General features: G+C 43.3%; 1 protein-coding gene across 2 annotated transcripts in view; it reads right to left on the bottom strand.

Moving 5' to 3' along the window:
- Positions 1 to 12,948, bottom strand: part of LOC143297231 (uncharacterized) — a 42,172-nt gene extending 29,224 nt beyond the window's left edge. The window contains exon 1 of one of the 2 annotated variants that reach the window (XM_076609468.1): positions 12,739 to 12,948. The gene's annotated coding sequence lies outside the window, so the exon portion shown is untranslated. Of the gene's footprint in view, positions 1 to 12,300; positions 12,652 to 12,738 lie in introns of those variants that run through there. The other variant, XM_076609467.1, reaches the window with a different exon arrangement.
- Positions 12,949 to 13,990: the final 1,042 nt, after the last annotated feature.

Raw genomic sequence — 13,990 nt, 5'->3', positions numbered from 1 at the left:
CAAACTAATGACACGAGACACGTAAACATCGAGCCTATGAGACCATACTGCTTCAAGACAACAGAGATCTCTCTCTCTCTCTCTCTACACACACACACACACACACACACACCTTCCCTTCCTCCCCACCCCCACATTTTTTGTTCTCTCTCTCTCTCTCTCTCTCTCTCTCTTATCTGGGACCTAACCGGGCTGATACAAGCACGTTTGTTTGTTTTGTCTTGTTTTGTCTTCCAGAGAACACGAGTAAAGTTTAGGATGTCACAGGCCTTTTCCGATACAGTTCTATTCGAGACTCGTCGCATGCACGATTTTCTTTCCATCTTTCTTTCTTTTTTTCTTTCTTTCATTTCTTCCCCCCCTTTTTAACTCACTTGTGTAAACAAAACAAAGTGAGTCTATGTTTTAACCCGGTGTTCGGTTGTCTGTGTGTGTGTGTGTGTGTGTGACATTTTCTCTGCAAATACTTTGTCAGTTGACACCAAATTAGGCATAAAAATAGGAAAAATTCAGTTCTTTCCAGTCATCTTGTTTAAAACAATATTGCACCTCTGGGATGGGCACAAAAAAAATATAAAAATGAAGCCAAATTATATGCAAACTGCATTTACTGTTATATTTATAATTTTTGTATTCTCTAAACTTGGCACTTTGATCTGATATTCTGACCCAACAACAAGAGCAGTCATTATTATCATTTTTTGTTCAAACAGGAACTTCTTTTGCTAAGCATGGAAGTTTTATTTATTTTGCAAACGTTTTGGTGCAGATAGTAAAAAATGGAAATTACTCTGTAATTAATGCTAGGGGACTTAATTTGCTCTAAACTGATCTTTCTCATCTTAAAAATTACATTTTGAAATTATACTCAATACATGAAAAGCTTGGAATTTTTTTTAAAGTGTATCCTAAGTGAGTCTTGAAGGCCTTGCCTCTCTTGTTTTTAATGTCTTTTTTTTCAGGATGTTTGCAGAAGGTGCCTGTGTGATTGTTTCAACCGGCTGTTTGTCCGAACAGGAGTTGTAAAAAAGACACATTCTTCTCTGTTCAACTGATTGGAATCAGCCTGTCTTCTCCCTCTCTGTCTCCCCAACAGAAACCTCATCATTCTGATGTCCATTGGGTATCAGTGTGGCCAAGCCTTTTGCTGTCGTCGTGAGAAATGCGGTAGCCAATCCTTTGTCAGCTTTCGTCCTTAGAAATGCGATAGTCTATTCTTTGTCAGCTCTCGTCGCTAGAAATGCGGTAGCCTATTCTTTGTCAGCTTCCGTCCTTAGAAATACGATAGTCTATTCTTTGTCAGCTTTCGTCCTTAGAAATGCGATAGTCTATTCTTTGTCAGCTCTCGTCGCTAGAAATGCGGTAGCCTATTCTTTGTCAGCTTCCGTCCTTAGAAATACGGTAGTCTATTCTTTGTCAGCTTCCGTCCTTAGAAATGCGGTAGTCTATTCTTTGTCAGCTTCCGTCGTTAGAAATGCGGTAGTCTATTCTTTGTCAACTCTCGTCGTTAGAAACGCGGTAGCCTATTCTTTGTCAGCTTTCGTCGTTAGAAATGCGGTAGTCTATTCTTTGTCAGCTTCCGTCGTTAGAAATGCGGTAGTCTATTCTATGTCAACTCTCGTCGTTAGAAACGCGGTAGTCTATTCTTTGTCAGCTTTCGTCGTTAGAAATGCGGTAGTCTATTCTATGTCAGCTTTCGTCGTTAGAAATGCGGTAGTCTATTTTATGTCAGCTTCCGTCGTTAGAAATGCGGTAGCCTATTCTTTGTCAGCTTCCGTCCTTAGAAATGCGGTAGTCTATTCTTTGTCAGCTTTCGTCGTTAGAAATGCGGTAGTCTATTCTTTGTCAGCTTCCGTCGTTAGAAATGCGGTAGTCTATTCTTTGTCAGCTTTCGTCGTTAGAAATGCGGTAGTCTATTCTTTGTCAGCTTCCGTCGTTAGAAATCCGGTAGTATGTTCTTTCACATCGTCCACCTCCTCGGTGTGAGAACCTTCCGCTTGTAACATGTTAATAAAGATGCCAGCAGCGGTGAAACACTGACATCGTCGCCTGTTTTATCGTTCCTACGGTCTTTGAAAAGTTAATCGAAAACTGGAGGTTATTTTTGTCTGTTGTTGTTTATTTTTTTTAGACTAATGTGCAGCAACGACCAAAAGGTAATGTGCACTGCTCAGTGGAAGGCGAGTGTCCATGTATTCGACTTCTATATACAGATCTGGATTTTTGCCTGTGTAACATGCACTTAGCGCACATATAAGAACCCACGGCAATAAAATTTAAAAGGGTTTGCCCTTGGCAAAATTCTCGTGTAAAAATTCTCTTCGATAGCTGATTACAATGAGGTGTTATATGTGTTTGTTTATATATACGCGCCCATAGTTTAGTTCACAAGCAATGGCTGAGTTGTTAAAGCGTTGAGCTTTTCATCTCATGAGTTAGGGGTGGATATATATATATATATATATATATATATATATATATATATATATATATATATATATATATATATATGTGTGTGTGTGTGTGTGTGTGTGTGTGTGTGTGTGTGTGTTTATCAGACTGTTTGTTTGTCTCTGTCTCTCTCTCCTTCTAGCGCAGAAAAGAAAAGAGAAAAGAAACAATAAAAACAACCCGCTTTCATGAACTCGTTTTCTACAAACAAAATCAATAAACAATAAAAACAACCCACTTTCGTGAACTCGTTTTCTACAAACAAAATCGAAGCCAAAAAGTAAGCACGGCAATTCATTGAACTACAACCACACATAGCAACCCATGACAGGTTATGTTATGAACTCCACATGAACTCTACGATGATTCCACAACGACAATAGACAATGCTCACACACACACACACTCTCTCTCTCTCTCTCCCTGTCTCTGTGTCTTTCTCCCTCTGTCTCAAACACACACACACACACATATACACACACACACACACACACACACACACATATATATATATATATATATATATAGAAACACACACACACGCACACACACACACACACACACACACACGCATGCATGGAAACATACACACACACACTCTCTATCTCTCTGTGTCTCAAACACACACAGACACACACACACGCGCGCGGAACCGAAAACACACAGACACAGACACACACACAGACACACACACACACACAGGACACATTAATAAGGGCGCGCGCCCGTGTGTGTGTGTGTGTGAGAATATGTCTCGTTTCTTTCTTCAGTTTAACATGCATGTGACTGTGTGTGTGCGCGTGCGCATGTGCGAGCGTGCGCGCGTGCTCGCGTGTGTGATTGCCTGGGTATGTACAGCGCTAGAGTACTGTAAGTGTAGTGAGGCGGAGCCATCACGACAAAGCTCTGGCAACACGTACGTCTGCATATGGACAACATGGCATGAGGACGTTAACTCACTCAGTACGGCCAGTCCTCTCTTCTCCTCTACACATACCCCTCGGATGTCCTGTGGGTGTCTGAATGACCCAACCTTTAGCTTCCGTCGTCAGAATTGTGGTATTATTTGTCAACATTCACCTCTTCAGTATAAGAGCCTTCCGCTTGCAGTATTTTGATGATGGTAATTGGCGTGAAACGCTGTTAACGTCGTCTCTTTCGCCGTTCGTATGGACAGAGTTAATCGCCAATCGATATATTACACATACAGTACATCACATGGCATGATGGCCCGTTCCATGCGTACACGGCAATCAGCGTGATTGTGAGCTTGCCAACAAGAATACAAAACAATACAACGCAATACAACACCGTCAATACAATATGATACGAAAGGACTCGATTCCATACGATACGATACGATACGTTGCAGTACATATACAACGCGTTACAGCAGCCTACAATGTGATAACGATAAAATGCATTGGAAGGAAATGCAGGTAATTTGATCATGTTAGAGATATGAGCACCCCACACATTGTTCCAGCCACATAGTTGCATTTTATGCTATAAGATGGAATGCACTTCACGTGTCCACGTCATGAAATTCCAGTGGAATCTTTGGCGGTAAGGAAATATAGGCTCTTTCATGCTTTCCCCCTTCTCTTATTTAAAATCAAGACCTCAGAATAATTGAAACCTTCGTTGCATTTGCTGAATTTGCTGAAGAACAAATTGCTGCCTACTAACAAAGCAACTTTTTATCAATCTAAGAAGCCAGTTGTCTGACGTCAAACACACGTGAGGTTTTCGTGTTATGACGAAACACAGAATCTGAACAGTGGTGCTAACTTGGCCACATCGGTTGTATTGTTGGTTGGTAACTCGGTAACTCTAAACAAGAGAACGCTGGTCATTAAGGAGAAGCGTGAACGAAGGAAGCAGGGCTCAACTTCTGGAGACGTTTTCCCTTGCAACACCTGTGGGAAGTGCTGCGCATCCAGAATCGGCCTCTTCTCCCATATGAGGACACACACCGACAGATAAGCCTGCTTGCCTACTCATCTGTCGGACCGACGGGAGACTCCATCAACTTGGACAGAGTGTTCACGTTTGTATGTGTGTTTGTGCGTCTCTGTCTGTGTGTACAAGATATTAATGACAGGTGATATTAACAAGATAAGTAGGCCTTGCAGTTTTGTCTTTCTGACATGCTGAGACAATTGTACGTGACGGTTTCATAAAAAATAAAATTAAATAAAAATTAAAAAAGGAAGAAAAAAAGATCAACTCTTCGTTTCTCCACGTAACCACTGAATATATAGTTTGGCACATGTAATTAAACTGATTATATGGTTTGGCACATGTAATTAAACTGATTATATGGTTTGGCACATGTAATTAAACTGATTATATGGTTTGGCACATGTAATGAAGTGTTTGCACACAGGAAAATGCTACGTCGTATTATTTTGCCGTTAATTTGTTTATCTTGCAATGTCAGTAATTTGGGCACATGACGGTCATGATGGAACACTGAGCACCCGTGCCAAGCGCTCAGATTAGCTGCACATGATGGAAAACTGAGCTTTTTTTTTCTCTCTTTTTTAAAAAATTGAAAATAATCCGTTTTATATCTTGTTTTGCAAGATACTGAAAACTAAATTTTTGATACCCGAAGTATTCTGTCGTGTTCTTTACTTGCCGAAAATTTTTTCAAACATCTCAAGTTCTGTGTCGTAGTTTCTCATTTAATCAAGTTACAAGTTATAATGTGCACTAGTTTGCATTGATTCCCATATACCTCAAGTAAGGGAACTGATGCAAATCTGAACACGCTAACTTGGCAATTGACTATATCAGAAACTACGATACAAAAATATAATTTCAGCAAGTAAAGAACACAAAATACTTCAGGTATCGAAGATTTATTTCTGAGTAACTGCAAAACAAGGGATAAAACGGAATATAGAAGAAGAAAAAAAGAAAAAAAAAAAAGAACTCTCATGTCACCATCACGTGTAGCTTACTTTAGCACTTAGTGCATGAAATATGAGCAGGGGTGCTTAAAATGCCATCATGGCTGTCATTTGCCCAAATTACTGACATTGCAAAATAAATGAATTTAAGGCAAAACAAAACAATATGCAGCATTTTTCTGTGTAGACATAGATGCGCCAAGACCTAAGTGGTAACGGGAACAAAAGAAGAGAGAGAGAGAGAGAGAGAGAGCAATCGTTACATTCGAAATAGTCTCAATATATCAGGGAGAGAAACCGCAAGACAATTTATTTATATCATCTGTCATGAAATATCTTGTACACACAGACAAAGACACACGAACACGCGTGCATGCAAACGTGAATACTCTGCTTAAGTTACCAACATCCGATGTGCCCAAGTTAGCATCAGTGTGCTTATTCTGTGTTTCGTAATACCACGAAAACGACACGTGTGTTTGACATTGAACAACTGGCTTCTTAGACTGATTAAAACTTGCTTTGTGAGCAGGTAACAATTGTTCTTCATCAGTTTCAGAAATGCAGCGAAGGCTTCGACTATTCTGAAGACTATAGTTTTACATATAACAGAAGGTTAAATTCATGAAAATGGGTTCAAAGTAGGAAAACTTCCCGCCAAAGAATCGACTGGGAATTTCTGACGTGGAACAAACACATGAAGCGCATTCCTGCTCTTAGCATCCGAGTACGACACATGCTGCTGGATGGCTGAAGCAAACGGGGTGCTCATGTTTCCAACATGCTCAAATTACCTGCACCTTCCCTGTACAATATGACGATGCATGCATGGTATGCCTGCCAACAAGAATCAATACAATATCACGGAATACAATACAATATGATGTAGGCCTGTATGAACACATAATAAGTTTGATCAAACACTAGTATTGAACCGTGAGTGTGTGTGTGTGTGTGTGTGTGTGTACTTATGCGTGTGTGAGTAGGTCTGTGTGTGTGTGTGTGATAATGAATGTGTGTGTGACCCACCCCTCCTACAACCACTACCCTCCCTCCGTTTTGTGTGTGTGTTTGTTTTTGTTTTGTTTGTTTGTTTGGGGTTTGTTTTGTTTTTTTTTGGGGGGGGGGGATTTTTTGTTTTGTTTAGTTTTGTTTTGTTCAAACTCAGAATCAAATCAGCACAACACCCAAAATTCCCGCGTCGTATTCTCACAACTGCCTTTTTGCATGATAATCGTAAAAGTCGTACGCAAGGAGCGACGAATAGTCGAACAACACACTTGAGCACACTATCGAGGATTCTTAATGTTAGGCTTCTTTGGCGTACGTCCACTTAACTCGTCACTCCACGCCGTCAAAGCAGAGAGAATCACAATTATTTCGTCATTTCATGCCGTCAAAGCAGATTTACGTCACATCAACGAGACTTCGTCAGCAAAGCTTCCTATACCTGTCACTGAAACAGCGGTCTTCGCGTCTTGTTGACCATGACAGTATGAGGTACACACAAGCACTGTCGTTCTGCTTCATTGTTGAGTTATAATGAAGTCCTCGTCGAACGATACGGAAAATAATTATTGCCAAGAGGCTACCATTATTATGACTATACATGGGACTATCCTTGCTGGGCACGCGGGAACACACACACACACACACACACACACACATCACATGGACCCCCAAAAGTGAGAATATGCTAATTGATACATTAACGCGAGCCTAACGAATGACGCGAAAGCTGACTGGGGGTTACAGAGCTGACTTTCATTGTGGAGGTCCTGGGATCGACTCTGGAGTCGATCTCTTCTGCATGAGGGCCTGATGGGCTGAGGGTAGAAAATTTCCCGATCTTCTGCGTGCCGATCTGCTAGCTAGTGCCTTCGCGAGCAGGCCACCAGGACCTATAGTAATGAAGAAGAGCAAATACGCACGTTAAAGACCCAGTAGCTAATGTCAGCACGGTTCGGAGGGCTAAGGACATACCAACATACCAAGTATATGTAAGTACACTTAGGACAACGGAATATAGCTGCCTAAAGAGCAGGGTAAAAACAGTGACACACATTACAGCCGAAACGAACAGCGTGTGAGTTGTAGCCCACAAATACAGAGAGGAGAAAAGGAAAGGCTTGAAGCACAGAGAGAATTAAACAGCTGCTATAATAATGACTGTTGTCCGAACATACGCTAGAGCTTTTTCAAAAGAAAGGAAGAAATGATCCTGAAAAGAGTGAATGGTGTGTCTCTGTGTGTGTGTGTGTGTGTGTGTGAATCAGAGTCAGAATCAGAATCAGAATCACTTTTGATGCTAATTAAACCCTAACAAGTGTGTATGTGTCTGTGTGTAACGCGTGCGTGCGTGCGCACTCAGTCGCGCGCGCACACTCGCGGCGTGGGCATGCCATTGACCTGTAACAGATGTAAACATATATCTCAGTGGGGCACGTGCGTGATGCCAACAAAAAGTTGATAAACTGCAGACTGTGCAGTCAACACCAAGAGGAACGATACATATCTCTTTTCCTTCCCTCCGATAGCAGTATGGCAGAAGTCTTTGAGATTAGGACAGATCGAAATCTGGGATAGGATAGTTGTCAGTTTATCAGTTGCATTCTCCTTTTCAGAAGCTGTTTACAGATCAACAAATAGTAAAGAGTGGTAACTCTCTCCATTCACAAGGTGCACAACTTCAAATCAGTGCTGCTTACGCTACCGATTCAGCTAGCACACAGGTAAATAAATGGTACATTGGAACAAACCCAGACACTTCCTCGAAAAAGGAAGCGCCGGGCCTGTCCTTATACCGATCATTTGACGTGTGCACACAGCAGCAAAGACAGATGAAATGTGTAAACACAAATTAGCTTTTATTCAAGACTGGCATAGCCTCTTTAATCCTGAACAAGTCACACAGAACACATGGACAATACAGAACAAACACATGGTTGCCTCGGTTGTACCTTGTGAATGGAGAGAGTTACCACTCTTTACTATTTGTTAATAATTTCATCTCCTGATCTCATTATTTGTTAATTTCCTGTTTACAGATCAGTTTTAGTTGCATTCTTCTTTCCAGACGCCTTTTATGTACCAGTTTGTGAGATTCTTTCATATTAAGGAAAGCCTTTGACGTATCAGTTTCTGAGTTCCATTCTTCTTTCCATAAGCCTTTCACGTAGTTCCATCCTTCTTTCCATAAGCCTTTCACGTAGTTCCATCCTTCTTTCCATAAGCCTTTCACGTAGTTCCATCCTTCACGTAGTTCAATTCTTCTTTCCATAAGTCTTTCACGTAGTTCCATCCTTCTTTCCATAAGCCTTTCACGTAGTTCCATCCTTCTTTCCAGAAGCAATTCACGTAGTTCCATCCTTCACGTAGTTCAATTCTTCTTTCCATGAGCCTTTCACGTAGTTCCACCCTTCTTTCCATAAGCCTTTCACGTAGTTCCACCCTTCTTTCCATAAGCCTTTCACGTAGTTCCATCCTTCTTTCCACAAGCCTTTCAGGTAGACTTTCCATCCTCCTTTCCATAAGCCTTTCACGTAGTTCCATTCTTCTTTCCAGAAGCCTTTCACGTAGTTCCATTCTTCTTTCCATAAGCCTTTCACATAGTTCCATTCTTCTTTCCATAAGCCTTTCACGTAGTTCCATTCTTCTTTCCATAAGCCTTTCACGTAGCTCCATCCTTCTTTCCATAAGCCTTTCACGTAGTTCCATCCCTCTATCCATAAGCCTTTCACGTAGTTCCATTCTTCTTTCCATAAGCCTTTCACGTAGTTCCATCCTTCTTTCCATAAGCCTTTCACGTAGTTCCACCCTTCTTTCCATAAGCCTTTCACGTAGTTCCACCCTTCTTTCCATAAGCCTTTCACGTAGTTCCATCCCTCTATCCAGAAGCCTTTCACGTAGTTCCATCCTTCTTTCCATAAGCCTTTCACGTAGTTCCATCCTTCTTTCCATAAGCCTTTCACGTAGCTCCATCCTTCTTTCCATAAGTCTTTCACGTAGTTCCATCCTTCTTTCCATAAGCCTTTCAGGTAGACTTTCCATCCTCCTTTCCATAAACCTTTCACGTAGTTCCATCCTTCTTTCCAGAAGCCTTTCACGTAGCTCCATCCTTCTTTCCATAAGCCTTTCACGTAGTTCCATCCTTCTTTCCAGAAGCCTTTCACGTAGTTCCATCCTTCTTTCCAGAAGCCTTTCACGTAGTTCCATCCTTCTTTCCAGAAGCCTTTTACGCATCAGGTTATGAGTTCCATTCTTCTTTCTAGAAGCTTTTCACGTACACTTACAACTGGTATCGCGGGTTTGAGGTGTGCGTGTGGAACTGTGGTACAAGTTTTCTTTCTTCCCCCCCCCCCCCCTGCCCCCCTGAGCTACTGCACACATAGTCAGTAAACATCTACGTGGACTTGACATCCGCAGCAGCAGAATCAACGAAAGCCGCTGAATGCATAATAGAATAACTGCCTGCAACGAGTTTATTAATTAGCTTCGTCTAGCTATCTGCAGGGGTTTTTTATGCAGCCAATTACCCGTGGGCGCCTGCGAGTGTGTGGTAGTAACAGGGAAGTAGAGGGGGCGGAAATGAGTTTGTTTTTTTTCTATATGTTTTTAAAAAATTATTTTCTTTAAGTAAGAAAAATCTCGAACTCGCATGCAGAGCAGTGCATGCCTGAAATCTGATTGAATGACACAGGAAACTGATGAGCGACCCGCGACGTTAGCCGTCAGTCCGGCCTCTGCCCAGGTAGGCAGGCCAGGCTGTTACGCAAATGTCCCCGTGTTTGTAAAGCACTTAAAGCTTGTATTGGTCTCCGACTGAGGATGGGCGCTATATAAGTATCCATATCATCATATCATCATCATCACATACATGTATCACTTTCAATGGTTACATTTGACGAACACATGGCGTCAGATTGTGCTTGGTTTAAAAGCGTACAAAGTTTAAAAAACAAAAAAAACAAACCACCCTGTGATACTGAGTTTTCTATTTTGTGTAAGATTTCCTACCACACTGTATAAGGACACCAACATTTCAAAATAATACAATACAAAAAAAACAAAAAAACACATGTTCATCGACTCAGATCGGATTCAGTGGAAACTATGTATGTATCCAAAGGCTCGTCACTCACACAACATCCCTCGCCCCCACCCCCTCCCCGCAACGCGCACGCGCCCATAGCGTCCTTTAAAAAAAAAAAAAAAAAAAAAAAAACAGCTCTTTTTTTCGACCGACTCGAGTCCGAAGCTTCATGCATTGGAAGCAGTGCCGCGCCACACGCTGCTTGTGGTGGGGTGGCTGTCTCTGATTACAAATCACATACTGACGTAATGAGCGCTGTTGTTGTTACTATTATCATACTTATTGCTTTTTGTCGTTGTGGACTTGATGCTGAAAAAAGCCTGACAGCTGCACGATCTAAGCGTGTGTATGCGTATGTTTGTGTGGGTGGTGGGGGGCCCGGGACGGGGGTGGGGGTGGGGGTGAGAACAGAACGTTACTGACGTGCTTTGGTCGTTTGTCTGATCCCCTCCCCCACCACCACTCCCCCACACTCCCCGCCCCCCATCCAATCCTCTGTACCCACTAGTACACAATGCCAACAATACTAAACAGATGCCAGTGGAAAGATCAAATCACACATGCACACACACAGTCGCGCCCACACACACACACACACACACACACACACACACACACACGAGTCGCAAACACACACACACACACACACACACACACACACACACGTGCACTGGCTGAATAGTACTTTTATATCATAACGCAGCCGAGTACCTAACTACAGAGCAATAGAAAATGGCAAGGTTTGTCTAATACGAGAACATTTTGCGAATGAAATTTTGGGTCTAAGTGCCCTGAAACATACGCTATATATCTCAGTACATGAACGACTATATTATTTCTGGCCGGTAAGTTAACTGTTTTAGAGGACGATTTCTTCCAACTCTCTTCCTTTGCTCACATTCGCTTTCTTTGCTGTCTGTCTGTCTGTCTGTCTCTATCTATTTATCACTCACACACACACACACACACACACACACACACACACACACACACACACACACACACACACACACACACACACACACACACACACACACACACACACAAAGTATACACACACCAGCACACGCGCGCGCCAAAAAAAAAAAAAAAAAAAGAAAGAAAAACAGTGCACTGGCACACACCACACACAACTATTTAAGTGTTTCTCAGGTGAATGCTGTGTTCTCCAAACACACACACACACACACACACACACACACACACACACACACACACCGTGACACACACAGAGGCACATCAGTGCACGCACATACTAGTACACACATTCACACCGACAAACATGCATGCACACCTTGGCACGCACGTACACAATGCATATGCACATACACACGTACACACATGTGTATGCAAACATGCACGCATATACACACAAGCATGGACTCACACACATACACACACACACACACACACACACACCAAACACACATACACACACACACACCAAACACACACACACACACACACCACACACACACACACACACACACACACACACACACACACACACACACACCAAACACACACACACACACCAAACACACACACACACACACCAAACACACACACACACACACCAAACACACACACACACACCAAAACACACACACACACACACACACACACCAAACACACACACACACACCAAACACACACACACACACACACCAAACACACACACACACACACACACCAAACACACACACACACCAAACACACACAGACACACACACACACACACACACACACCAAACACACACACACACACAGATGCGTCATTCTACACTTCCTGGTGGCGGCACTGGATGATGTGAAAATAGAAGAGAAGAGAAATCTTACCCTTGTGCCAGCGGAGGGAACCTTGCAGCAAATCGATATCAGATTAATGACGCCCCACCCTACCACTCTTCTCCAATATCTCTGACATCAAATCGCAGTATGTTTGTAGACACTGACTCGAGGGACGGGCCAGGCAAAAGTCATGATCCAATTCACATCATGCGTTTGCTCTGCACCTTCATACACACACACACACACACGCCTCTTCCTCCTCCTCTTTCTCTACCACCAACAAATCTTGAACCTTATTATAATCGCAGCTTGCTGTTCTCGACATCCGCGCACATCAGTAGCCAAACATATGCCAGACCGACTAGCCTCTGGTATCAGTCACCAACACTTGACCCAACACTCAAAACACTCACTACACACTACGCCCTCTCTCTCTCTCTCTCTCTCTCACACACACACATACACCCCTCTTCTGTCTGTACTCACCTCGGCTCAAGGCGACCCTGTGCAGTGTTGAACACAGCTTGCAGGGGCAGCACGCGGAGATATTTTTAGCCGCACAAGTTCGGCTTCAGCCAATCCGATCTTCAGCTGCCATGCAGCTGTGGGAATGTAAAGGCGAGGGGATGCTGGCAGTTCAGAATCAACGGCAGCACACACACACACACTCAACGGGAAGTCCTTGCCACACACACACACACACACAACGAGAAGTCCTTGCCACACACACACACACAACGAGAAGTCCTTGCCACACACACACACACACATACACACAAAACGGTGCCTGGCAATGTTTAGTGACCCGAATGAAATCTACATCTTTTTTTTTTTTCCAACGGAGATGTCCTGCCTCGTGTATGCGAGAAGACGCACTACACTGTCAAGGTCTTTTCTTTCTTTCCCTCTTTCTTTCTTTCTTTCTTTCTGTCAACGTTGTGCTCCCCAGCTCGCACACACACCAAGCATCCTCTCTGTCACTCTCTTTCTCTGCTGAGTCTTTGACACGGAGAGGGGGGGGGCTAGGGGGTGGATGCCAGTGACTGCAGCCTTTTGGCGTGTACGGGGTTCGATTTTGGCAGGCACGTCAAGCGCTTGGAACACCGCGGAGTAGTGTGGACAGGATTGGTTTGCTTGCCGAAAATGATGGGTTGCTGGTATAGGCTTCAAGCCAGAGATGCTGGCAACCTCCCGCCCCCACCCCCTTCCTCCTCCATCCTCCTCTCTCCTCTTTCTGCCAGTACAGTGCTGGTCCAGATTGCGGTGTGTGTGTGTGTGTGTTTGACTTGTGAACTCGGTCAGCAGTTGTTGGGTTTGTATCACCGAGACATGTGTTTTCACCATCACACACGTCGATGGTGTGTACAGTTTGCTCGGCACAGTATCAACCGCTATCTATGAAACATATGACTCTGTTATCTCAGTATCTCATCCCTTCAAAGAGGGGGAACGAGGGCTATTGCCTCTCTGAACTAAATCGAAGGTAGGTGTCTAAGTCTCTCTCGTCAGTGTGTGTCCGATCTCAATCAGTATCGCGTCATGTACAGATCAGCTGTAATGAAGATTCAGATCGCTGAAGAACCCCTCACTGTGGGGATGGGGGAGGGGGAGGGGAGGGGAGGGAAAAGTCTGGGGTGGAGATGCGTCCCTTTGCGGTGAATATGCAGCTGAGAAGAGAAATGCCGCGCGGCGATTTGCAAGCGGCACCCGGTTTCCCGCCTTATCAGAGGTCATTTAA

Source organism: Babylonia areolata, chromosome 22, assembly GCF_041734735.1.
Source record: "Babylonia areolata isolate BAREFJ2019XMU chromosome 22, ASM4173473v1, whole genome shotgun sequence".
Classification (NCBI taxonomy): domain Eukaryota; kingdom Metazoa; phylum Mollusca; class Gastropoda; order Neogastropoda; family Buccinidae; genus Babylonia; species Babylonia areolata.
The sequence above is the reverse complement of the archived record's forward strand: the minus strand, read 5'-3'. Positions and strand labels throughout refer to the sequence as shown.